The sequence below is a fragment of the Stegodyphus dumicola genome, chromosome 3, assembly GCF_044657685.1.
Source record: "Stegodyphus dumicola isolate Sdum_Otavi_A_Nest chromosome 3, ASM4465768v1".
In the NCBI taxonomy this organism is placed as follows: domain Eukaryota; kingdom Metazoa; phylum Arthropoda; class Arachnida; order Araneae; family Eresidae; genus Stegodyphus; species Stegodyphus dumicola.
The window spans coordinates 3,842,285-3,868,865 of record NC_140770.1 but is presented as its reverse complement, the minus strand read 5'-3'; the positions used below and the strand labels follow the sequence as shown (position 1 = coordinate 3,868,865).

Sequence of the window (26,581 nt, the reverse complement as noted above, 5' to 3'; positions counted from 1 at the left end):
ATGCCCTGGGGTGTTCTGCAATGCCGTCGTAGGTGACCTTCAGAACCACATCTCCAGCATCTTACAGCCACTTTGTTCTCACTGCTACTCCGTATCAAAGCATCGACTTGTCTGGATAAATCATCTAAACGAGCCATCAATTGGTCCCTTGGGTCGTGGACTCGCACAGCTCCGACTGGGTAGCTATCCCTAAGAGTTGCTTGCTGGGCTGCCTCAAATTTCATGGCATACACTAAAGCGCTTTTCAGATCTTTAACATCCGCCATTCGCAGTGCTTTCTGTATTTCAGGGTCCCGGATGCCATCGATGAAATATTGCAGGGACAGGATTTCCCTTGTTTCTCTCGGGCACTCCGAAAAGGCGTGATGTGACAGCCTTTCAACATCCGTGGCGAGCTCCTGAAGCGTTTCGGTGAGCTTCTGTTGACGAGATTTTAATTGGAGCCTGCTGTAGTCTTTTAAACATTTCTCGCCAAAGTGCAGCTCCAATGTGCCGGATAGAGCTTCGAAGTCAAGTCTTTGGTTTTCTGGAAGCGTCTGCAGTATATCCGCTGCGTCTGCTCGCAGAGAAGCGGCGAGATGACAGGCCTTAGCTTGGGAATCCCATCCATTCGCATCCGCAACTATAGAAAATTGGGTCTTATACACTTGCCAGGATGTCTTCCCATCATATGTGGATAGCTTCAGAGGTGGACGAGCAGGCATCGGTAAGAATTTAAAATCATCATTCTTGCTCCCTGCCGTCGCTACGAATTTCTTTAACGTTTCCATTTCTTTGGCAACTTCAGAAACTCTCTCATCAATTTGTTGTTCGATTTGGTGTTGGACGGCGCAAACTCTTCCTTCAATTCGTTCCTCCACAGCAGAAACTCTCCCTTCTATATGTTCTTTTACAGAAGAAACTCTTTCTTCTATTTCTTCTTTCGCCGAAGAAACTCTTTCTTCAATTAGTCCAACTTTATTTTCAACTGTGTCAATTCTGCCTTCCATAGCTTCAAATTTATTTTCTATTATGCAGGTAATCTCTCTTTTCATTTCTTCTTGACCTGCTTCAATCTTTTCTTGACCAGCTTGAACGGCTTTCATTTTGTCCTTAACAGAGTTGACGGCCCCTTCCATCTTTCCTTGGCTAGATTTCATCTCTTCTTTCATTTCTTCTTTAAACGAGGCAAAGGCTGTTATCAATTGCCTTAACTGCTCTTCCATCGCTCTTGTTATTGGCATTCAAACCCCACTCCTGACACCAAAAATTGTTGCGTGCGTACGGGTTCGTTATGAAATGAATGCACAAGTCCGATGAAAAATGAACAAAAATTTATTATTATCACAACAAAAATGCTTAAATTTTCTCAAATTATCACGCAGTATTACAATATCTCACAGTAGTTTTCTTTTAACTACTCAAATGTCCAATAGAACGTAATTCAAAACAGCTAAAGAACGCTAATCCGCGAATTCGCTACAATCAACAACAGTAGTTTTCTAAACAACAACAAACTAAGCAACTACTACAAACTGAGATGTTTTCCTCCTTTTATAAGATTTTAAAATCACGCGCTAGAATTTTCCAGTACTTTCTCGAATTAAAAAAGAGATATTTATTTATTTAACGCACGCGCTCTTGTATTTTTAATTTTTCCGGCTTAGCTTTCTTTTAATATTCGTCACGCGCTGCACTGCGCGAGAAATAAAACCATTTAATTTATAATTGAACTAACATTAGCTTTTTAAATACCAAATTCGTAACACTATGTAGAAATTATATCTCGCTTTGCCATAGGCCAGTATGTTTGAAGTTCATTGGAAGTCATACAGCATGCACAGTAAAACTCTTGCATAATAATTTTCAGACATCAATAAACTTTTATTGATTTTAATTTGAACGCCTTTAGAAACATTAATAGATTTCCAAGATGGTGACATATGAGGAGAAGACAAAAGCGTGCCATAATGACATTCATCATACCTAACCTTCACAGAAGAATATCTCCACAATGTAGCTCCAATGTTTCTCTTAGAGACCCAGTGTTGAACACACTGCTGTTCTGCTCGCGCAGGGGCAGTACCTTGGATCAGCCTGGCTGCCATCTGGGGTTATGGAATACTGTCTAGAGCAGCGTTTCTTAAACTGTGGGTCGCCAAAAAATTTAGCAGTTTTGATATTTCTTTAACTTATAACAATCTTAAAATTACCAAATATTTTTACACAATGTATCTGAAAAAGGTAAAGATAAGACAATACAGACAAAGGAAAAAAAAAAGTGTTGATGCATTCTTTTTATAACAGAAACGTTCATTTTACTTTGCATGTGACGCTGTCATTTCGTCTGTTACTTGTTTAAAATTTTCATATTGTTCTATATCTTAAAATTAGAAATTAAAGTTAATGACCCAAAACTGCAATATTATAATACAGCACAACTGAAAAAATTGACAGTTTCACACACGCGTGTGTCGGATTTGCGCAATGCTTATGGGGTCCCAGAACATTTCCGTAAATATTATGGGGGTCGCGAAAGAATCTCGTTGATAAAAGGGGTCGCGACCGATTTTCTTTAAAAATATAGCCAATTAACTATTTAGCCTGACTGCACAAAGAAAAGCTGCGTAGAAGTTTTCTTTCATACTGCAGTGTAAGGTATTCAAACAGGGGCATAGCTAAAGTTTCCAGCACCCAGGGACAACTGAAGAATTTGTGCCCCTTTCTGTGTGCCAAGAATGGAAAACATTTCATTAAAAAATTCCATAGCATAAATTTGGCGCCTCTTGGATGCTGTGCCTGGGGACACATGTCCCCCCTTGCCCCACTCTAGCTACGCCACTGTATTCAAATTATGAATTTGAGGAAAATGTCCAAGACTTCAAAATACTTTTTAGTTGTATATCGATAACGTGGCAACAGTCCACTGTATTTAATTTGCATCCAAGCCAAAAAACATTATTAACAGGCTATTTTTTATGATTAGATCTTCATGATAATTTATTTGATTCAAGTCAAAAACAGAGTCAAAAAAAAAAAAAAAAAAAAAAAAAAAAAGAATTAGATATTCTTAATGTAACCAATATTGATTTTCTGTAAACATACAGCCAATTAACTATTTAGCATGACTGCACAAAGAGAAGCTGCGTAGAAATTTTCTTTTGTACTGCGGCGTAAGGTATTTAAAATGTGAATTTGAGAAAAATGTCCAAGGCTTAGAAGAAATACTTTTTACTTAGATATTGATAATGTGGCAACAATCCACTGCATTGAGACAAAAAAAAAAAAAAAAAAAACTATTTTTTATGATTAGATCTCCATGATAAGTTCTCTGATTCATTTCAAAACCGTGTTCAGAATCACGAAATTCAAAGAAACAGACTTTTCTATATCTCCAACCATCAGTCACGCGTTTCATGTTCTCAAATGTGCGACTTCAGAAATGTGCCCCTCATCTTATAAAATCGAACTTTCCTTGTATCTTGACAGCAGCCTTCTGAATTTTAATTAAATTACTGTATATTATATACCTTACAGGATGCATTTTACCAAGTTCTTTTGTTTGCTAATTTATCCTTGAGTTCTGAAATATTAAGGTTCATGATTTTTGGCAATTTTATATTAATTCGTGGAATGATTCGCTGCTGTTAGCGTTATATCATCAACGAAATATTTTAGAACAAGAAACATAAGAAATAAACTGAGTGGGATTCGAACGGCGAATCTTCCAGTTGGTAGCTGGACGTGTGAACCAGTTGTATTTATGAGGCAGAGCACTGGAAAAGACTATAGTTTTTCACATCATTATATACCTCCAATTTATCGCAAGAATTGCCGACTTATCCGCCATGGTACCTAAAAATAGGAGCTAATTGTTGCACTTCGCCCCCCTTTTGAGCACCATAATATTCTTTCTTTCTAATATACAAATCTGTGCGATTAAAGAATTCTCATAATTAAAAAAAAATTAGTGTGCGTTTCTCAGTTACAAGTTTCGCATTGTAGAAATGCAAATCTGTGTGTGCTTTCAAAGATTTCAAACCGTTAAATTGTAGGCTTTTGTGTTACTTATGCTGCTGAAATTTCACGTTAGATTTCAGTATATAAATTAATGCAAGCAAATTTTCAGCCAGATTATAATGTAATAATATCATGTAGATAATGCTAAATATATATCTGCGTGATAATATGTACCAATAAAGTACGTGGATTGTATTCTAAATGAGTCCTTGGCTGTTTTAGGGCTGGCAGTGTGGAATGAATGAAAGATTTATTTTTTGCGAGCTCTAGAGATCATAGTGGGGTGGTAGTGTTTTGGGATAGGTAGTATATGGAAACAACACCTGCTTCACCATTTCGTAAATAATTGTTGTCTCCTATACATCTACCTATATCTATATTCAATCTGCACCTTTTACTTCCAGTATATGCTCAGAGTAGCACCACCCACAGTGAATACAGGCACAAGAAAGGAGTGGTGATGGCAAAGATACTGAAACCAAACATCCCCGTCAAGAATGGTGCTGTACATCTCATTGAGAGTCCTCTCATGATCATAGACATCACCGTCTGGCAGTTCCTTCAGAAGAGAAGGAGATTGTCGTAAGTACCATTCATACTGAAGTTTCCAAGTTTGCATTTTTCAATGTTTCTTTGTACGAAGGTTGCTATGGCCTTGGCAATAGTAAGTATTGTTAAGCGCAGACGATTCCAATCGAAAGATTGATATTTTTAACTATAATTTCTTCAGAATGTTTTACCATTTTTGCGTGATTTGTGTTGTTTACAGTAAATTGAAAATTCATCTCTGGCAAAAAAAAATGGAATGGACTCGTGTACATTATCGTGTGATTATTTTTCATAACTTTCGACGTGGATTATCAAGACAAGAGAGCTTTGATGAACTTAATTCTTCATACAGCTATAAAGCACTATTCTACAGCACTGTAAAACACTGCTACAGTACAAACTCCATAATCCGGAATGATTATAATCCGGACATCACAGCCACAAACATTTTTTTTTTTGTATGCTTTATGCATGCGCGCATTGAAAGAAATGTTTAATAACATAAACAAATAACTATTAGCTTTGATTTTTTGTAAAATTTTATACCCTTTAGATCATAATTATTCTTTGTTTCATAAATTACGGTTTCATATTTTTAATTGTATAATTTCTGGATGCCATCTTACCAGATTTAAATTGATGATCCAGAAAAACCCCTAATTCGGAATCGCCGAAGTTCCGATGAGTCTGGATTAAGGACTTTGTACTGTATAACGAATTCAATCGTGGTCGCCGTTCGCTCTAGGAGGAATTTCATGAGGGCCGACCAAAATCGGTTGTTCTGCGAGAAAATATCGTTGCTGTGCATGATCTGATAAGACATAATGTGAGATTGAAGCATCTTTGGGCATTAGTATGACATGATTACTATGACAAACATCAATAATATATTAGATGAAAATATATGGCCGTGAAATAGATTTGTTCGCGTTGGATTCCACCTAATCTGAGAAACGCTCAAAAGAAGGATTGTGTCGATTGGTGCAAGGAAATGCTGATTTGTTCAAGGCGTGTCAGATGCTGTGTATAACATCTGCACGTGAGTGTGAAACAAAACAGCAGTCGACTGTATGGGTCTTTCAAGACGTGCGAAATCCAACAAAAAGCAAATGGTTGTCTATTTCTTCGGCATGACCGTTAGAGCAACGCATGATGGTCAATTCTGAATGATGCACAATGATTTGTTTGCCAGAAGTCATCAGAGAAATTCGAAAAAAGCAGAAGAGATGAAACATTCTTTATTATGACAGTGCGAGCTCTTGCACATTGGCTCAAACAAAAGAATTTTTGATGAGTCACCCGCCATACAGGCCTTATTCGGCACCCAATGACATTTTTTATTCCTGCATATCAAAAATAAATTACGTAGCCAGCGATTTGCAACACCCGAAGTAGCTATTGATGCATTCAAATCACATGCAAAACTGTATTGATCTTCATGGAGAATATTTTGAAAAACAGTAAAACCAATTTCGATTATAAACATTTTTTTTTCTTTATTATGCCAGATATATAAATAGCAACGCTCGTATAAATGATTAAAGATATGGATTTTCTATTTCGTTTCATTTACTAGAATACGAGGAAATGATGCAATGTATAGAAATTTATTAATTAAATACAGACAATTATTCAACATACTTTTGTACATTGGATGCTACCAGCAATGTATAAAAGCCGTCATTGTATAGAATACCTAGCCATTTTATAGGATGCCGAAAAATGGCCGACAGTGTAGAAATGATTAATATTTCGTACATTTCCTTGGGCATTATGTAGGGTACCAAATGACAAACCGGCAGTATACGCAATTTACCTCCCAGTTAATTTCGAATATCCATAAATTTAATAATACATAATTCAGACGTTTAACACATTCATTCCATTCTTCCACATATTTCATACATTTTCAAGCATTGTTTTCTTTAAGAAAGGTATAAATTTTGCTTTGTACAACGTTCATTTTTCGTTACACAGTTTGAATAAAAGCTTCTCAAAATAATGTCTTTATTTTCGACAAATGATCTTTTTTTTAAACAAATAGCCCTAATCGTGATCTTTTTTGGTGTTTGGTCTGTATCGAACTTTGTTTCTCCTTTCAGAAAATATTTTATTTAATCGTCTTAACTTCTATCGCATGTCGATATTGAACAAACACTTCTATAATCTGGCAGATCTACTGAATACTCTCCGAAACAACCAATACGCTTTCAGATTATAGTATTTTTCGGAAGTGGACATTATAAAAAGAACATTCAATACTGATGTTTATATAGATTCTCAAGAGTGCTGATAATTTTCATATTGGGTCATACAAGACAGGTCTTGAGAAGATTTATTTATTCATAATCTTTAATTCCCCCTTTTAGCAAGATTTTCTGGTTGTTGTTCTCATTAATATTGTTACATTTTTTTCTGACACTAATTCTTACGGTATTTTCTTCCTTCATGTTTTTATGGGGTTCATAAATTTGGAGTGAATAACGACGACACTTGGTGAAGTATCGAAACACATTTTATTTACCAATATTAATTAAATCAGGACAGCTCCAAAACACTTTTACAGTTGTCCAAGTATATTCTAAACACACTGGAACATTCAGCGACACAGCCTTCACACTGTCATGCAATAACGGTTTAGACAGCTTCGCTGCAAAGCTCATGACTCTGCTTGGTCATTCTCGGAACTTCACGTACTCTCGAGACTCTCCACGCTACAACTCGCGATGCACTCGACGACACACAGAGCACAGCTCCTGACTCTTAGGTTCAGTCGTTACTGGAGCTTAACACACTCTCTCAACGATGCACTAACCGTGGTACACCAAGATACTCATCGATGCACTCGACGACCCACTCCGCACTCGCTGGCCTGCTGTGAAATCGATCGTCTCCACATGGACTAACTAGATGAGACACACTAACTGACTGCAGACAGCAGGGTTTATATAGCTTTTGGCTTGTGTTCGAGATTTTTCTGGGCTAAACCCGTAAGAATTCGTTCCAGAAAGTTCTCAATCCGTCCAAGGCATATCACCAATTTTGTTGCTAAATGGGCGATTTCTTGCCAAATGTGGCAATTCTGCCTTCCTTGCTATTTTATGGCAACTCTAAAACTTCTTTGCAGGGAAGCCATCTTACCGCGCCTGTACATTTCGTAACAATATATTAGCTGTTGTGTTTCGTGGGTTAATACAGCAATGGCAAACTGTAAAAAAGCCGCTTTTATTTTGCTTTTCTTTCCAATACAAGCTGGTTAGACATCATATCCAGCGATGAGCTAATAAACATTAGAAAAAGTCTTATAGTTTTTCTTTTAAAACAGAAAATATAATTATACATGAACAAGAAAATATTTTTAAATTAAAAAAAATCTGAAAGGTTTCAATTTTAAATTACATCCAAAGGGGCATTTTTTTAACGTTTTGTGTGTTACCTTTATTCATTACATAACATGTTCTTTGCACTTAAACCATAAAATTCAGTTCAACAGCAATGTCGCAAAATAATTTTAAAATGAGCATATCTTTAGAATTTCCGATACACATTGTGATAAAACAACGCTATCTACAGCCATCCAATTCTACAGCGCTGGAGATAAAAAGCTATTTACAGCACTGGAGATAAAAAGGTCCCCCCGGCAAGAGTGTTGCCATCGCTGGTTTTTAAATCATTGAGTTTGTTAATCAAAGTTTGTTAAAGTTTTACAAAATATGAAGTCGATCTTAAAACAAATTCCAAATTTGGGCTTTCAGATGCCCATATTCGTAGTAGGATTCATTTATTCAAAACCGGATGGCTGTAGATAGCATTATTTTGTCACAATGCGAGAAGCGTACATGCATTTATGCAGATTCTTCATTATTTAATTTCTTTAAATATAATGGAGGGCAATTATTTAATTTTGGCACCAATTTTATAATGTATTTGGTGGCAACAATTTGAAAAGTGATTCAATGTAAAATGCCAAAATGAAAACAATGGTCCTTCAGGGTTAAAGCCCCTTACATTTAAAATCTATCCTACATTCAATTCGGAATAAATCAGGTGCAAAAAATAAAAACCAGAACCACAGTGGCAAATTCTATGGAAGGGGCAAAAATACCCAAACCAAAAATGAAAAAAGAAATTAACATCTTTCGCTACATCGTTATCAGGGTGTTGGTGCAACGAAAGAAGTAAATAAATCAGCCTGTTTCTGAGCAATGTTGCAAATTAATTTTAAAATAAGCATGTCTTTAGAATTTCCGATACAGAGTCTTGCGCACTGGAGATAAGAATGTTTTTTTTCGTACAGTGTTGCCACTGCTCGCTTCAAAATCGTTTAATTTTTTAATCAAAAATTTGTTGAAGTGTTACAATATCTGAAATCAATAATAAAACAGATTTCAAATTAGGGCATTCACATGCGCATATTCTATGGAAGATTACGTTATTCAAATTTTCTAGTACCTAGAAAATTGGTACCATTGTTTCTCTCTAGGTACCGTTGTTTTATCACAATGCGAGAAACATACATGCATTTATGCAGATTCTTCATTATTCAATTTCTTCAAATATAATGCAGGACGATAGTATTTGGTGGCAACGATTTAAAAAGTGATACAGTCTTTTAAAGTTTTCAATGCAAAATCGCAAAACAAAAACAATAGTCCTTCAGTACAAAACCCCATTGGAATAATAAAAAAATCAGAAATTATTACAGATGTTTCATGAAAAAAGGTGCAAAATTAATTATGCGCTTCAATTTATCAGCAGCTAAACTTTTAAGCTACGAAGATAAGAAGTTCATAACTTAAAAGGCTCTAAAGCTGAGCGATTAATTTAAAATTAATGATATCAATATAAGGATTTTAGGCTTAAATTCTCTTAAAGGATTCCCATTTAAAGAGTTGTTCGTTAAATCTCAAACATATTGTTGCGTATATACGGGTTAAGAATTAAATGCACAAGTCCAGTGAAAAATTAACAAAATTTATTATTATCACAAAAATTAAAACAAAGTGCTTGAATTTCCCTAGATATTTGCACAATATTACAATACCTCACAGTATTTATCTTTTAACTACTCAAACATTCAGCAGAACTTAATTCAAAACTAATCCGCGAAGTCGTTACAGTCAACAAGAGCAGTTTTCTAAACAAACTTTTATAACAACAACTAACTAACTAACTGAATTGCCAATGCCAATGCCAGTGAGGAAACATTTCAGAGTCCCTATGGTAAACAAACCATCTACCTCCACATCAGAAGAGTAATGATGAGCAAGGCTGAGGGAAACCAGAAAGGAGGGAAGGGAGGAGAGGAGGAAAGCCTATATGGCAGGCGAGTTCATGGTGCAACATGAGATCCTCGTTCCGAGATGGTTGAGTGTTGGGAGAAATCACGGCTGAGTAAAAAAGAGGATGAAGAATCATTGGCAATGGCAAATCTGAGAAGAATAAGGGTGGTAGGATGAAAGAGAAGAGTGAGAAAGAGCAGGTAATGTACTGGAGCAACTAGCTGAATTGAGAGGTTTTCTTCCTTTTTATAAGCTTTATAAATCCACACGCGAGAATTTTCTAGCACTTTTTCGAAATCAAAAAGAGATATTTATTTATTAAATGTTAAATGCACGTGTTCTTGTATTTTAAATTTTCCAGTTTAGCTTTCTTTTAATATTTGTTACGAGCTGCTCTGCATGGAAAGTAAAACAATTTTATTTATAATTCTACTAACATTAACTATTTTAATACCAAGTATTATAGATCCAAAGAAGTTCTTGTTCTAAAAACATTTTATGTCAAGTTAAAAGCTTTGTCAGTTTAAGCAATACTGTAGAGATAGTTTCCATAAAGACTAGCTTTATTTATAATGTAAGAAATTTTGTTATTGAATTTACCAGTTAGAACCATCTCAATGAAATCCCAAAATTCATTTATTTTAATTTTATGCTTTAATATGAAATTTAATGCTTTAGCCTTTCTTCTTCTGCCCATGGATATTTTACTTCTTTTATACCTCAGATGATAAACGTTAAATATCGCTTCTCTTATTAACAAATGAAAACAGATGGCATTGTCTAGCCCCTGTTAAAATTTTAAATTTAATAAAAACACACTTGTGCAAACCGATACAAAATCAATTCAGACATAATACTCAGAAAGAGAAATTAATAAAATGTATTTAGGCTTCCCTACAACTTAATGTGGCTAAAGTGACTGGGGTCCAGTTAGCAGGCATTAGGTCCCAACTGAAGGATATATTAGTCAGTAGGTAGCCTAGCCAGTCAACTTTGGAGTGAGAATATAACAGATTCCTTTATGCTACAGCCCATCAGCAGCGGAGCAATAAAGACGCTAAACACTGGTAGATCTGACCTGGGTTTGATTCCAGGCGAACGGGCTGGCTGAATGGGTCTTTTCGTGGTTTTCACCATGTTTAACATGTATATGATCCAGTTCTCTTAGAAAGTCCTCCACGAAGGCATCCTTTAGGCTAATATAGCCCTCACGAACTTTGTCATAATTGAAGGCCTGATAGTGACCTGATAGTGAGACTGCCTTACACAGATTAAAGCCAGACCTCCGGATATTTATTTGTATTAAATTTAAAAAAAAAAAAAAAAAAAAAAAAAAAAATTTTTTTTTAAATTTTTATTTTTTTACATGGGCATACAGAGCCGTTTTTCTTTACAGAGTTATGAGTTACATTGTTCTGTTTTGGTCATAATGATACTTCTTGACATGACATGACTTCAGACTAACTTTATACTTTTACATGCTAATATTTCAGAAACATTTGGTAAATTTTAGAACATTGGAGACTTCCTGGTGTGAGCTTTCTTTGAAAATTCTTTGCTATTTTTAGTGGTTTTCCTGGTGTGAGCTTTCTTTGAAAATTCTTTGCTATTTTTAGTGGTATCAAAAAATTCACTACAATTTAGTTCATATTTAATTTAGAAGCTTAGTACAGGGTTGCCACGTTACCGGGAAAACTGGAAAAAGTTAGGGAATTCGAAAATTGACCAAAATAAGCGATTTTTGTGCCGACCTCGGAAGAGATAACTTTTTTGGCGAATTGTGTATCATGTGAGCATCATTCGGGCAGCTGGCATAGAGCCAATTTTCGCAGCTCCAATTTGATTGTCTTTTAGAAAGGCAAAGCAAGTTTCCCACAATTTTTGGTTTCCAGCAACCTCAAGAATCGAGAGAATCGCATGTGCAATGCATGAACTAAAGAAAGTACCTGTTCTCGTATAAAACAAAATGGGTTAAATCGCTACCATGGAGGTTAGAATCAAAGAATATGTATTGTAAAGAAGGAAAACCTCTCTGCAACAGACGTGGCTCCATTCCATAATAGAGGGAAACAGCTACACATGCGCGATATATCTGTCGCCAAAGCTTGAAACCGGTATCGAAGTTCGAAGGTCACGTTATCAAGAGTTCATAAAATGAATATCGTTTAAAATTTCTTTAAACTCTAAAGGAAAAGAAAATATTTTTTGGCGCAAGTAAATTAATTCATGGATTAGCTATTTTAAGCCCCCCCCTCAAAAAAAAAAACTACGAAAATTTGTTTTTAAAGTTATTGCGAAAAATCCAAGAAGAAACGTTCTTTGATAAAACGTTTCTTGGATTTTTCGCAATAATTTAAAAACGTATTTTTGTAGTTTTCTTTTTTGGATTGGATTAGGATTATTCAATTATGGCAAATCACATGAGAGCTATCTGCCTAAAGGGAGGGATGCCTTCCTGGAGGACTTTCTAAGGGAAACTGACTCGTATACACGTTACACATGGGGGAAAACCACGAAAACGCCCATGCAGCCTCCCTGTTCGTGGGATTCGAACCTCGGACCAAACTACCAGTGTTCAGCGACTTTACCGCTCGACCGCTGGTGGGCTTTACAAAATATGAAATCGATAATAAAACAAATTCCAAATTTGAAATTTGGGCTTTCAGATGCCCCTATTCGCATGGTTCTAGGTACTGTTGTTTTATCACGATGCAAGAAACATACATACATTAATGCAAATTCTTCATTATTAAATTTCTTCAAATATAATTCAGGGCAATAATATTTGGTGGGAACAGTTTAAAAAGTGATACAGCCATTTATAGTGTTTCAATGCAAAACGAAAACAATAGTCCCTCAGGGACAAAAAGCCCCTTTGAACTAAAAATTTAAAAGAATCATTTTTCTAAAGCAATCCGAGACGGCTATTAAAGTTGCCGCAGCTCTTAGAAGGGCTAACAATGGGTTTTATTTTTTACCGTTTTTCAGATTATAGCAGGGGTTCTCAACTAGGGACAATGAAATCAGCCTGTATGAACTTATTTGATTTTGAAATAACCAGTTTTGTTTAGTTATTTACCTTTTCTATTTTCTGTAATTTCCTGCCAGAATTATATTTCAGTTTTGCGCATTATGCGAAATAGGGTAGAAAGATGCCATTTAAGCTGGCATCTGAGACACTTCAAGCAAAGTGTTTTCTGCCATTTGGCCACATTGTTTCGCTGATATTTCAAGTTGGCTATTTTACAAACGTGTATATTAATTCCCGGTTTGTGTATGTCGGTGGTAGGGTTAAAAGCCAATTCACGTTAATTACCACTGTGTAGTCTTGCCTTATTATTTAGCCTAGGCTTAGTTTTAATTTTATAATTCTGTATTGAAAAATTACAGCCAAAAGTATTGCCTAAGTTTCTTAAGCACTAGGAATGCCAATGGTGAATCCTTTATTGAGTTGAATAAAAGAGCCTTTTCACCCTTCGTACGCACTGTTATTAATACTGTTAATCTTAGCGAACAGCCACTTCGCAGTTCAGGTATGGATCTATCCAGCAAAAGGAACTTTAATTTAGCTAGAGTCTTACAATTATTGTAAGACTGCCAATTATTAGTAGATCCAAGGGCTAGGTTAGCCCAGAAGGGACATTAGTCTCAAAACGGCATTTTGCGTCGAGTAACTATCAACGATTGTATCACTTTTTAAACTGTTGCCACCAAATATTATCACCCTGTATTATATTTAAAGAAATTAAATAACAAAGAATCTGCATGGATGTATATATATATATTTCTCGCACTGTAGAAAAAGATACCTAGAGCCATGAGATTTCGAATAACATAGTCTACCATCCGAATATGGGCACCTGGAAGCCCTATTCTTGAATTTCACATTTCTTTAATTATCTGCTTCATATTTTTTAAATTTTAACGAATTGCAACTCAACGATTCCAAAGTGAGCGGTGGCAACACACCGTACGGAATAAAATATTGTAATCTACAGCGCACGAGACTGTCTATCGGAAATTTAAAAGTTATGATGAGTTTTAATGCCTTTAACCCAAAGATGCGTTAGTCCAAATGCTCTCGAAACGCGCATGTATCTGTAAATGAAAAACAAAATTGTCCCTTTAGGCACAATATAAAATCTGAAAGTTTTCAGAATTTTTTTTTATGTTCCTTGCTTAATTTATAAAACACATAAAAAGTAATCTAAATTTAAATAAATGCATATTGTATTTTTCGAGTTTTGGAGAGGAGGGAGGACTAAAATGATTTTATAGTAGTGGTGAAAGGTTACATGGTAGAAAAGACTGAGTGCAACTGGGATATACCCACCAGTTAACTAATTATCCGCTTGCTTTTGTTCAAAATGCTTTATATTCAGAGAATTCAGTGATTATGAATGTGAACATTCCGCCTACAGTAAATTTTGGAGAAGTCTAAGGGAGCGACTGAAATTTCGAAAAATCTGAAAGGTTTCAGATTTTTAAAAAAAATTACTTCCAAATGGGTGTTATTTAATGTTTTGTTTACCTTTATTTATTAAATACATCTACTTTTCGTCGCCCACTTTTCCAGGAACAAAGTATGTTTAGCAACTGATATGTGCATTGTTAACATGCTCCGTTTGTTGACTTGGTCAATCGCCTGATTTTCATAGAAGTTGGCTGACGAAAACCTAATGCAAAGATTCGAAAGGAAATCATTTAATTCTGCATGTATTTTTGAGCCCAGTCTCAAAATTGCTTAGAAGATTAAAAGCATTTTCAATTCTGCTTCAAAAGAAACTAATGCTTGTACAGAGCAACCATATAATTGTTATCGAAGATCCTTAATTTTTTAAAAATTCCTATTTCTATTCTCGTCGAAATATTGGATGACATGAAAAACTGAAATAACATAAATTTAAAGAGTTTTTAAAATTATTGTACATTTTATATCCGTGTGCTTACTTTGATGCTTCATTAGGATTAAACTATTTTTAAGATTAGCGACTCTTCACCATAATCGCGAATGGGCAATTTTTTTTGCACCCAGTTCGGGCAATTTTTTTTGCACACAGTTGGGGCAATTTTTTTCCACCCAGTTTGGGCAATTTTTTTTCCATCCCAGTTGGGGCAATTTTTTTCCCACCCCACACCCCAGTCGGGGCAATTTTTCCCCACCCCAGTTGGGGCAATTTTTTTCCCACCCCAGTTGGGGCAATATTCCACCCCAGTTGGGACAATTTTTTCCCACCTCAGTTGGGGCAATTTTTTTCCCACCCCAGTTGGGGCAATTTTTTCCACCCCAGTTTGAGCAATTTTTCCCACCCCAGTTCGGGCAATTTTTTTCCCACCCCAGTTGGGGCAATTTTTTTTGCAATTTTTTTAGGAGTTTAGTTTGTATCCCGAAATGCCGGAATAGCAGTAAACTGAAGAATATAAAGGGTAATTATACCCTTCCTATCTTGTGTCATATCTTCTACAATTTCAGAGAACATAGTTTAAAGTAAACTCATTGTTCTACTCGGAGCACTCACATGTGTGCCAAATCAATTAGGCGAAATAGTAGTTCTGATAAATGTTTTAATAGGAACTGGCAGCGGGAATCCAACACTGGCGACGTGTTAATATTGGTGGCGTCACTTAAAAATTAAGGCTGTGTAGAAATGTGAATACCTATTTTTGTAAAAAAGCAACTAGAACTTGCTTAATAGGTATGGCGTTCACTCATAGCGGGAGCGCAACTATGGCAACGCGAACCTGAGACAGGTGATGTGAGAGCAATAGTATGGTGACGCGGTATGGTGAGTTTTCCAAATCTTATGTGTAGACGGTGGCTTTCTTCTTATTTTGATGGTCAAGAGCGCACAATTTCACCCAGATCGGAATAAAAGTGTACATTTGTACAAATTACACAACAAAGAAAAACGTGCACAGATTTTTATATGTACAGATTATTCTAATAAATTCGGTTAGCGTTATTTCATAGGTTCAGATAATTTATATGAATTTCGGCTTTTTTCGGCTTAGTTTGTGAAAAATATAAGAATTAATTTGAAGGGAAAATTAAAATTCCTGCACTTTGTTGAATGAGAAAAATCTGCTGCGTGGTCAGCGTAAATATTTAATTTGGCTAGTGGCAATGCATTTCTTTTATATAACTTGTTTGCTAAAGTTGGGTGACAAATATATTGCGATTTGCAACAGACTTCTTTTATACCCCTGCGCTAAATGATTACATTTGAAAAATAAATATTATCTTATGCTTTGCAGAATGGCAACAAAAAGCTTTACGGATGACCGGAAACACACGTCCTTATTTATGTTTTATTATTGATTTAGCTAAAATTACAGTGCAATTACTGCTAATTTCATTAACATACAAGTAATCCAACCTCATTATTGCTGTTTTATATGCTTATATATTTTCTGTAAAAATGCGTTTCTTTGCGTTTCTAAAAGCAGGCTGTAAACATAAATGTTTGGGAAACACAGCTTTAAATCTGTTAACTGAAAGTTACATTTAGGATCATTTTAGAATAGCTAACTTTGACAAATGTTGCTCATTTTCGCAATATCATTTGTAATGCTAACGAGCAAGAATTTTAAATTCTAGAGACAATGAAATCATTGCGAGAATTTCATTCAGCTCCCGTAAGGTAACTGAAGGAGGAATCTAGCATTGTTAGAAAGAGAATTATCGCTTGAAAATTAAATTCCTATTTAGTAACATACAGTTTAATGAAAATGATTGAAGCCAAAGTATCATTGCATAAAAAGGAATTTTGATCAACGCAATCGAAACGAGGTAATTCTTTATATTTTACTGTACAAAACTTTTATGTAAATTTGATAAATATTGTTGCTAGCGTACGGGTTCGTAATGAATTGAATGCACAAGTCCGATGAAAAATGAATACAATTAATTTTTATCGCAATGAATAAGAAACCAAAATGCTTAAATTTTCTTAGAGATATTTGTACAGCATCCCAATATTTCACAGTAGTTATCTTTTGAACTACTAAAACATTCAACATAACTTAATTCAAAACAGAGAAAGCTAATCCGATTTCGCTACAATCATTAACAGCAAAAAGTAAACAACTGAATTGAGATGTTTTCTTCCAGCTTTTTATAAGCTTTTCAAATCACGCACGAGAACCTTCTCCTATTTTCTCGACTTCTTTGGATATTAAAAGAGTACAATTATGAAATATCGATTGTTAAAATGTTAGATGCACGTGCCTCGTGTATTTAATTTTTCCGGCGCAGCTTTCTCTTCAAATAAGTCTCGTGATGCATTGCACGGGAATATAAAACACTTTTAATAACAATTCTATTAAAAATAGCAAACTAAATAAATGCAAAATCCGTAACAATACCTAATTTTATGTAAATATGATATAAAATGATTCGCATTTCACTTTAGAAGCCTAAAGTATCTGAATAGAAAAGTGGCAAGATATTACATTAGCGCCTGAGTAAAATTAAAAAAAACATAGAGGTGACTGCAGTTTTTTACATATCATTATCGTTGTTCTTTGGCATTTTCATAGTATCTTACGTTACTTTTGACAAGAACGATAGCATTCTAGGTACTTCTTTGGTTAGATGTATGGTACAACGGGATTTGGCGAAATGATGATGAGCAGTAAATGGGTCATTTTGGTCTTGGCGACAATTTTCAAAAACGTGTCAAGGCCGTATACTAGAATTATACCTCAAAATCTTTTTAAACCTTTTTTTTTTTCTTTTTAATAAATACCTTGTCATTTTGCAGTAAAATAAAAAAATAGTAATCAGTCTAATGATGTAATATAACTATATTCGCTAAAATATCGTTGATTATTCTAATTCAATTTTTAAGTAATTATGTTTATGTTATTCATATCATTTAATGTTGCTAATGCTCTAAATTTATTTATTATTAGTAAATAATATTTCCAAATTTCAGGAAATTTTCTGTGGCATAATCCTGAAATTAATTCTAGCAGTATGATGATATACCATCACGAAATTTAATTAACATATTTTTTTCCTAATGTATGCTGCGAAATAAATATAAAATACCTCAATTTATTAAAAAAAAAAAAACATTAAATAGATTTCTTTCTTTCGTTTAGCTACAGAATGTCTGCAAAAAAAGCCTTATTTTATTCCAGATTGGGCAGATTCTAATCTCAATCTTCAGTGGAGAAAACAACTTCTATTATAATTATACTTGTGTTTTCAAGTGTTAAGGTGCCTTTTACGAAGACAACTCACACAAATTAAATTTATCTAAAATCTAACCTAACTATTTAGCATTGCTTTGTGATTTATTAGGACCAGATTAGGCTCGTGTTGAACTGGTGATGATCATGAGTAATAATTAAATAAAACATACAATTGTTATCCAATGTATTGTTATGAATTTGGTATTTAAAAAGCTAATCTTAGTTCAATTATAAATTAAATGGTTTTATTTCTCGCGCAGTGCAGCGCGTGACGAATATTAAAAGAAAGCTAAGCCGGAAAATTGAAAATACAAGAGCGCGTGCATTAAATAAATAAATATCTCTTTTTGATTTCGAGAAAGTACCGGAAAATTCTAGCGCGTGATTTTAAAATCTTATAAAAGGAGGAAAACATCTCAGTTCGTAGTAGTTGCTTAGTTTGTTGTTGTTTAGAAAACTGCTCTTGTTGATTGTAGCGAATTCGCGGATTAGCTTTCTTTAGCTGTTTTGAATTACGTTCTATTGGACATTTGAGTAGTTAAAAGATAACTACTGTGAGATATTGTAATACTGCATGATAATTTGAGAAAATTTAAGCATTTTTGTTGTGATAATAATAAATTTTTGTCCATTTTTCATCGGACTTGTGCATTCATTTCATAACGAACCCGTATGCACACAACAATTTTTGGTATCAGAAGTGGGATTTGAATGCCAATCACAAGAGCGATGGAAAAGCAGTTAAGACAGCTGATATCAGCCTTTGCTGCATTTAAAGAGGAAATGAAAACAGGTCAAGAAGAAATGAAAGAGGAGATGAAATCTAATCAGGAAAAGATTGAAGCGGGACAGGAAGAAATGAAAGCGGGACAGGAATCCGTTAAAGACGAGATGAAATCTAGTAAAGGCGAGATGAAAGCAGGTCAAGAGGAAATGAAAAGAGAAATTACCTGCGTAATAGAAAACAAATTCGAGGCTATAGAAGGTAGAATAGACTCTGTCGAAAGTAAGGTTGGAGAAATTGAAGAAAGAGTCTCCTCCGTTAAAGAACAAATAGAAGGGAGAGTTTCTGCTATGGAGGAATGAATTGAAGGAAGAGTTTGTGCCGTCCAACACCAAATCGAGCAACAAATTGATGATAGGGTTTCTGCAGTAGCCAAAGAAGTGGATATTTTAAAGAAATTCGTAGCGACGGCAGGGAACAATAGTGATGGCTTTAAATTTCTACCTATGCCTGCTCGTCCCTCTCTGAAGTTATCTACATATGATGGGAAGACCTCCTGGCAGGTGTATAAAACACAATTTTCTATCGTTGCGGATGCGAATGGATGGGATTCCCAAGCTAAGGCCTGTCATCTCGCCGCTTCTTTAAAAGCCGACGCAGCGGATATCCTTCAGACTCTTCCCGAAAACAAAAGGTTAGATTTCGAAGCTCTGTCCGGCGCCTTGGAGCTGCGCTTCGGGGAGAAATGTTTAAAAGACTACAGCAGGCTCCAATTAAAATCCCGTCAACAGAAGCTTACCGAAACACTTCAGGAGCTCGCCACGGATGTTGAAAGGCTGTCACATCACGCCTTTTCGGAGTGCCCGAGAGAAACAAGGGAAATCCTGTCCCTGCAATATTTCATCGATGGCATCCGGGACCCTGAAATACAGAAAGCACTGCGAATGGCGGATGTTAAAGATCTGAAAAGCGCTTTAGTGTATGCCATGAAATTTGAGGCAGCCCAGCAAGCAACTCTTAGGGATAGCTACCCAGTCAGAGCTGTGCGAGTCCACGAGCCAGGGGATCAATTGATGGCTCGTTTAGATGATTTATCCAGACAAGTCGATGCTTTGATACGGGGTAGCAGTGAGAACAAAGTGGCTGTAAGGTGTTGGAGATGTCGTTCTGAAGGTCACCTACGACGGCATTGCAGAACACCCAGGGCACGGATAATAAAACGGATGAGTTGACAAGACCAGTGAATGCTTTAAGATGGAATAGTGGTGAAAAGAAACCGATGCTAAAGTGCTGGAATTGCGGTGTTGAAGGCCACCTACGAAGGAACTGCAGAACACTCTAGAGCACGGAAAATAAGGCATACGATTTAAACATACAATTAAATGTCACGGGAAGGAAAAGGACTGACAAGAAACCAAAGTGCTGGAACTGTGGAGCAGAAGGCCACGTGCGAAGGAACTGCAGAATACCCCGAAGCACGAAAATTGAGACCATTTCCCAGCGACAATGGAGGAAACAAATGAATGACCATATCGAGGAACAGAGGTTGCCATGGAATGAAAAACCTTGTTTTAAAGCGCTCAAGATTTCTACAGTGAGTGGCAACAGTAACGGACTGTCCATCAATGGCCATTTCGATGGAGTTCCTTGCAATATGATCATTGACACGGGAGCTAATGTTACCATCATTCGGAGAGATTTAGCTCAACAGTTTAAAGATAAACTTATTTGGACGCCATCCTCTGTTACCCTTCAGACTGCGTGTGGTGACAAGATCGACATAGCTGGGAAGTTAAACGTGAACATTACGTTTGGAAGTGCCGCCTACCATCACACGGCATATGTGGTGGATATTACAGATCCATGCATACTCGGACTGGACTTTTTAAGGAAACACAATTTTTCCTTAGACTTCAGAAACGATAAACTGCTTTCAGGATCTAAAGACGTGACTATCCATCCTTAGAAGGGGTCCTCACCTGGAAATGCCGACGCCTTGTCCGAAAGACCCAGCTCGGGAAGCTGCCGAAATCATACTAGGGTCGAAAAGAAACGCAAGACTACCAACTGTTCTCCATCACAAATGCTCTTCGGTAGTGACCTTCGTCTGCCTTGTGACCGCCTGTTTGATCGCCATACGGATGCGCCTTCATCGCCTGAGGAATACATCCAAGATGTCCAGGCCCGTTTTGAAGTGACGCACCGTTCCGTACGAAAGCGAGTGAGCCTGGCGACAGGGAAAGGGAAGTCCAGATACAACAGGAGAGCTACTAGACATAGATACAACAAAGGAGACAAGGTGTGGTTGTGGAAGCCGATTCAACGAAAAGGACTTAGTCCTAAATTACAGTCACCTTCGGTTGGTCCATATACAGTGCTGAACAGACTGAATGACGACGTGGTTCGGATCCGTAAGTCTTCGAACTCTAAACCTAAAGTTGTTCATTATGACAGGTTAGCTCGCACCTATGGCCATAGTACATAATGTAAATAATTGTAAATAGTATGAGACCATGGTCCATTTTGTTTTTAAATGTGTATTTGATTTGATTTGTATTTAGTATTTGATTTGCATTAAGCATTTGATTTGTTTTATTTATTGCATTTATTGTTCATGTTGTTTATTATTGTAATGTAATGCTTATTAATGCATTTATGCCACAGTTGTAAGTTTAGCTTCCTGTCCAGGGATTGTACTGCCCGGGACGTGCAGTCCTTGGGAAGGGGGCAGTGTTACGAATTTGGTATTTAAAAAGCTAATGTTAGTTCAATTATAAATTAAATGGTTTTATTTCTCGCACAGTGCAGCGCGTGACGAATATTAAAAGAAAGCTAAGCCGGAAAATTGAAAATACAAGAGCACGTGCATTAAATAAATAAATATCTCTTTTTGATTTCGAGAAAGTACCGGAAAATTCTAGTGCATGATTTTAAAATCTTATAAAAGGAGGAAAACATCTCAGTTTGTAGTAGTTGCTTAGTTTGTTGTTGTTTAGAAAACTGCTCTTGTTGATTGTAGCGAATTCGCGGATTAGCTTTCTTTAGCTGTTTTGAATTACGTTCTATTGGACATTTGAGTAGTTAAAAGATAACTACTGTGAGATATTGTAATACTGCATGATAATTTGAGAAAATTTAAGCATTTTTGTTGTGATAATAATAAATTTTTGTTCATTTTTCATCGGACTTGAGCATTCATTTCATAACGAACCCGTACGCACACAACAGTATATATCTTAAATTTTATGAAGTTTCTTAAGTGGAAAAGTAAACAAAATTATCAAACAAAGTATACCAAGAATAATTAAGAATAAATGTCCTCTGGGATTTATTTAATAAATAAGTGAATTTGATGCACAATACAAGTAATAATATAATTAATTTACCTCTTAGCACAGCCAACGGACATTACATGTATAGACTGGAATTTTCTTGAAACACACCTGAAAAACCTGGAAAAGTCAGGGAATTTCATTCTCCTGTTTGAGTGGCAACCCTGTTAGTAAAGCTTCATTCAGCTATTATTATATTCATTAATGAGAATTCTGTTTCGCCTGGTGCCATGCTGAAAGTGTTTTTATGCAATTTGAATCAGATAGGGCAAAGAAATGTCCTTTTCTTTTTTTTTTTTTTTTCCCGTCGGGACTTCGGCGATTCGGGATTATCTATTTTTCTGGATTATAGATTATCAGTATAAATCTTGTAAGATGGCATGCAGAAATTATAAAATTAAAAATATGAAACCATAATTTATGAAATAAAGAACAATTATGATCTAAAGGGTATCAAAATTTACAAAAAAAAGCTTAATATTTATTTGTTTACTTTATTAAACATTTATTTCAATGTAAGTTGTTTAAGTTGCTTTGTTTTTTATGTGATAATACTTTCTCTTTAATTCTATAACTAGACATAATTTCTTGTTCAGTTGCAAAGTTCCGCTGTTCAAGTCCTATAATTGCTGTGTCGAGAATACCGACTAATTTGTCAATCGAAATTTTTTCGTTTTCAATAACCTCTGTGTCACTTTCTTCGCTATTGGAAGTGAATTATAATGACAAGGAATTTGATTTAAATCATATCAAAGACGGAGTACATCGAGGTGAAATACTACATTTAGTAAGGAATTATAAGCCAAATAAAATAAAAACATCTGCCCTGAAGATAAGGATAGTACTGACAGATCAACTTCCAATTCATTGATATGCCTTTATCCATTTTTTTGTTTAATGGACCTCGAAACGTACTTTCGCTTTGATGCTCCTTTACATATTAGTAAATATATATCAGAAATTCTATTTGACATAATCAAAAGTTCAAGCTTACTTTTGTAAAATTGCTCTAAGAGTCTGCAAAAAATAATAAGCCGGATCCATTTCGAAGATTAAGGAACAACGCAATCATCAACATTAACTGAAATAGATAATTAGATAATTTTAGCTTATACCGTCCGTTATACATTAAACGCACATGCGTAAACATATTCTGCGCTTGCGCACACACATATGCGCAGTCGTAAAGGTGTTACGCGCAAGCGACGCATGCGCAGAAAGTTTTTAGCTTTGAGGTTCGGATTCCAGATTATGGGTGTCCGAATTAACGACTTTTGACTGTATTTATTTTCCTGCATTGTCCCAGTCCAGATTTTCCAACGAGCTGGCAATAAAGCTTTTACAGTCATTGACTTCATCAAAAAGAGGATCCATGCTTATTGCATTATTTGAGAGAACTTCTTTTCATTTATACTTTCACCCAAAGCTTCTGTTGCAGACCATGTTCATTCACTGCTGTATATCCAAATAAAAGGTTCTGCTCCATCAAAACAATTTTCCCATGCTTCAGTTCCAGAAAGAATTCATCCTAAAATGTTGTGAGCACTCATAGGCTTGTATTAATGTCATTTGTGTGTATGTCGAACTTTTAAAATTAAAATACGTAAGTGGGAAAATATGAATAACTGGCTGGGACGCAAGTACCACATCATCAGACGAGGCCAGTTCCGGTCAAAAGAGGATGTCTGGTAAGCCTAATGATATTCCAAGTTTTCTGTCAATTCAGCTAATATCTTAATCTTCATAAGGAAATAATAAATAACAATGTTAACAATGCTCCGTCATGTAACAATGTTCTGCTAACAGTGTTCTGTTAATAGCATTTTGTTCTTTGTGTTTAATCAATATCTTAATTTTCTGCCATAAGCAAAGCTAATATTTAAATAACAATGTTCCGTTATGTAACAATGTTCCCTTAATAATGTTATGTTTTTTGTGTTTAAATGAATGAATAAATATTTATTTAAATATGGACTAAATATTTAACTATCTTTTGAATTTAGGTGAACTGTTGTTGGAATGGGAAGGTCGTCCAGCTCGTATTGTCCGCCCAGGTGTTCAAACTGTCAATGGCGTCATACATGTGATCGATCGTATTATGATGATGAGGCGTGATCTTACCAAATCGGGTGCTCCCGTTAGTCCACTTAGCAATGGCTTCTTATCCATCATTCCAGCTTTTTTTTTCTGTCGCCATCTTTTTCTGAAGACCAACACATGGTAGAAAGTATAAAGGAACACATAAAAGGCGCCAAAAACTTCTGTAAAACTTCTGTGGTTAAGGGGAAAAAAGAAATATTTTTGCAAAAAAACTTTGTGAAATGTGCATATTAGAAGAAGAGGTGATTTCTGTGCAGTCTCCATACCGATGCCAGAAAATGTATTACAAATTCACGAAGTGAAGTGCAACAGTGTAAAAAAAATTATGTTTTGGGAGAGGGTATAAATGAAATTCAGAAGTTTGCTTATAATTCATAGAAAGCCAAAAAGTGGCAAAGGAGAAAAATTTGTGAGCACCTTTTGAATAGAATTAATCAAAATGCGTTAAATGGCGAAGAGTAAAATTTATTACAACGTCCAAACTCATTTTTTAAATACAGTACTAATCGCGAAATTTGCTGTTGATGTGCAGTTGTTTATGTATAAGAGGAGAAAGTACGATTCCAGAATACTTGGGATTTTATAGTAATATTCCAAGAATCCTCTATTACGATTCTTTCCTACTTTTTAAAATTTGTTATTACAAAAATTATTCAAAACGAAGCAATACACAGATTGAAGTGTGTGGAAAACTATTTATTTTCACAGATTGAAGTGTGTCGAAGTTTATTTATTTTATTAATGGCAAATTCTATGTTTTGTAGAATACAATCATCAGTTATAGTTTGCTTATTAAAAATGGCATCACACAGCTGCTTCGAAAATGATCATTACTTAGCTGTAGATTGAAAATAATTTGAAAACAAAGGGATTGTATATATATATATATATTTACTAAAGAAATATTGATTATATTATCTCCTATAATTAATTTTAGTAGAATTATCTTAAAAGAGTGAATCCATAGTTAGTAAGTTCAATTTCTAAAATTGTTTTAAAGTAACTTGAATGTAAATTGTTAAAAATGTTTAACGGGGACTTGAATTAAATCATGAATAACAATTATATATATATATATATAATTTATAATAAGAAATCTTTCCATATACCATCTCCAAGAAATATAAATTTAAAACCATAAAATTTAAAACCAAAAAAGTTTTTTTAGAATAGTATTTTGTGTCCTTGGAGATGGTATATGGGAAGATTTCTTATTATAATTTATTGGTTTATTACTTTGCAGCTCTAGCGCAAGTTTTAGGCTTTTTAATTTACTTTTAATTACTTTATATATATATATTATATATGTATTTATATGTATAGTATGCCCATATTATACTTATAAATTATAATTTTGACATTAATTGACCTAAAAGTACACGAGAATATAACTTACTCAGTTCTACTTATAAAAGCTTTGCTAGCGAAACTAATTAAAATTAATGAATTAGATCTGTTCTGCGAGACCATGTTGTTTAATGTAGTTTATTACTTGGATATTGTAGTAAATTGTTCTCCCAAAAAAGACTGTTATTCTTGTGATACTAAATCATTATTATTTGCAATAATATTATTATTACTTGTGTAGCGAGATATTTTTTGTATATATGTAATGAAGAAACACACCCTTGTTGAAATCCTTCATAGCACACTCTGCTGTTTTGACAGTTTGCAGTAATATATGCTTGAATGTTAATGTTTGACCAATGTATGGAAATGTAAATCTTACTGTAAATGGATATAAATGGAGGCCCACTTTGGGTCACGAAATACTACAGCAAGGAAAAATTCTGACTTGCTTTAGTTTTTCCTATTTTTGTGCACAGTTGGACTAGATGGCATTATATGGGTGCTACGATTTCGTAGTATCTCGTATTGTTATGGTTACTATTTAATTACAAAAATTGTTTGTGATTATTATTGCAGCAGCATATAGTGAACCATTTGCTATAGGTATTATTAGATAGGAATAAAACGTTATTTTTTATGGTCTTCGTTCCCCTTACTGTGAATTAATAAGTTTGTAAATCCTGTATTTTAAAGTATGAATTATTTGTTAAACGACTTTTCTTTAATTTTCTGAAATTGTATTACAATTACAAATTTCATGATGGATATGGACTTTTCGAGAGATTCTGATTTAAATTGCATGTTTGTAAACCATTCACCTTTCACTATTATGTAATAAATAAGTTATCCTTTTTCTATCTAATTGCAGAACTTTCAAGGTTTTTAAACTGTGAAATTTATATAAATATGTATTTATTTCTCTGAAGCATATATAACTTTTTGGCTCATATTAGCATTTTAAAACAAATATATATATATATATATATATATATAAATTGGTAGTTTTTAAATAGTATTTTTAAAGCTGAAATTCAGGTTTTTTTAAA

General features: G+C 34.8%; 1 protein-coding gene across 1 annotated transcript in view; it reads left to right on the top strand.

Moving 5' to 3' along the window:
• The window catches only part of LOC146997892 (uncharacterized), a 136,812-nt gene extending 110,636 nt beyond the window's left edge, over positions 1 to 26,176 (top strand). Inside the window, exon 27 of the mRNA XM_085812302.1 lies at positions 24,089 to 26,176. The gene's annotated coding sequence lies outside the window, so the exon portion shown is untranslated. The remainder of the gene's footprint in view (positions 1 to 24,088) is intronic.
• The last annotated feature ends 405 nt before the right edge of the window (positions 26,177 to 26,581 follow it).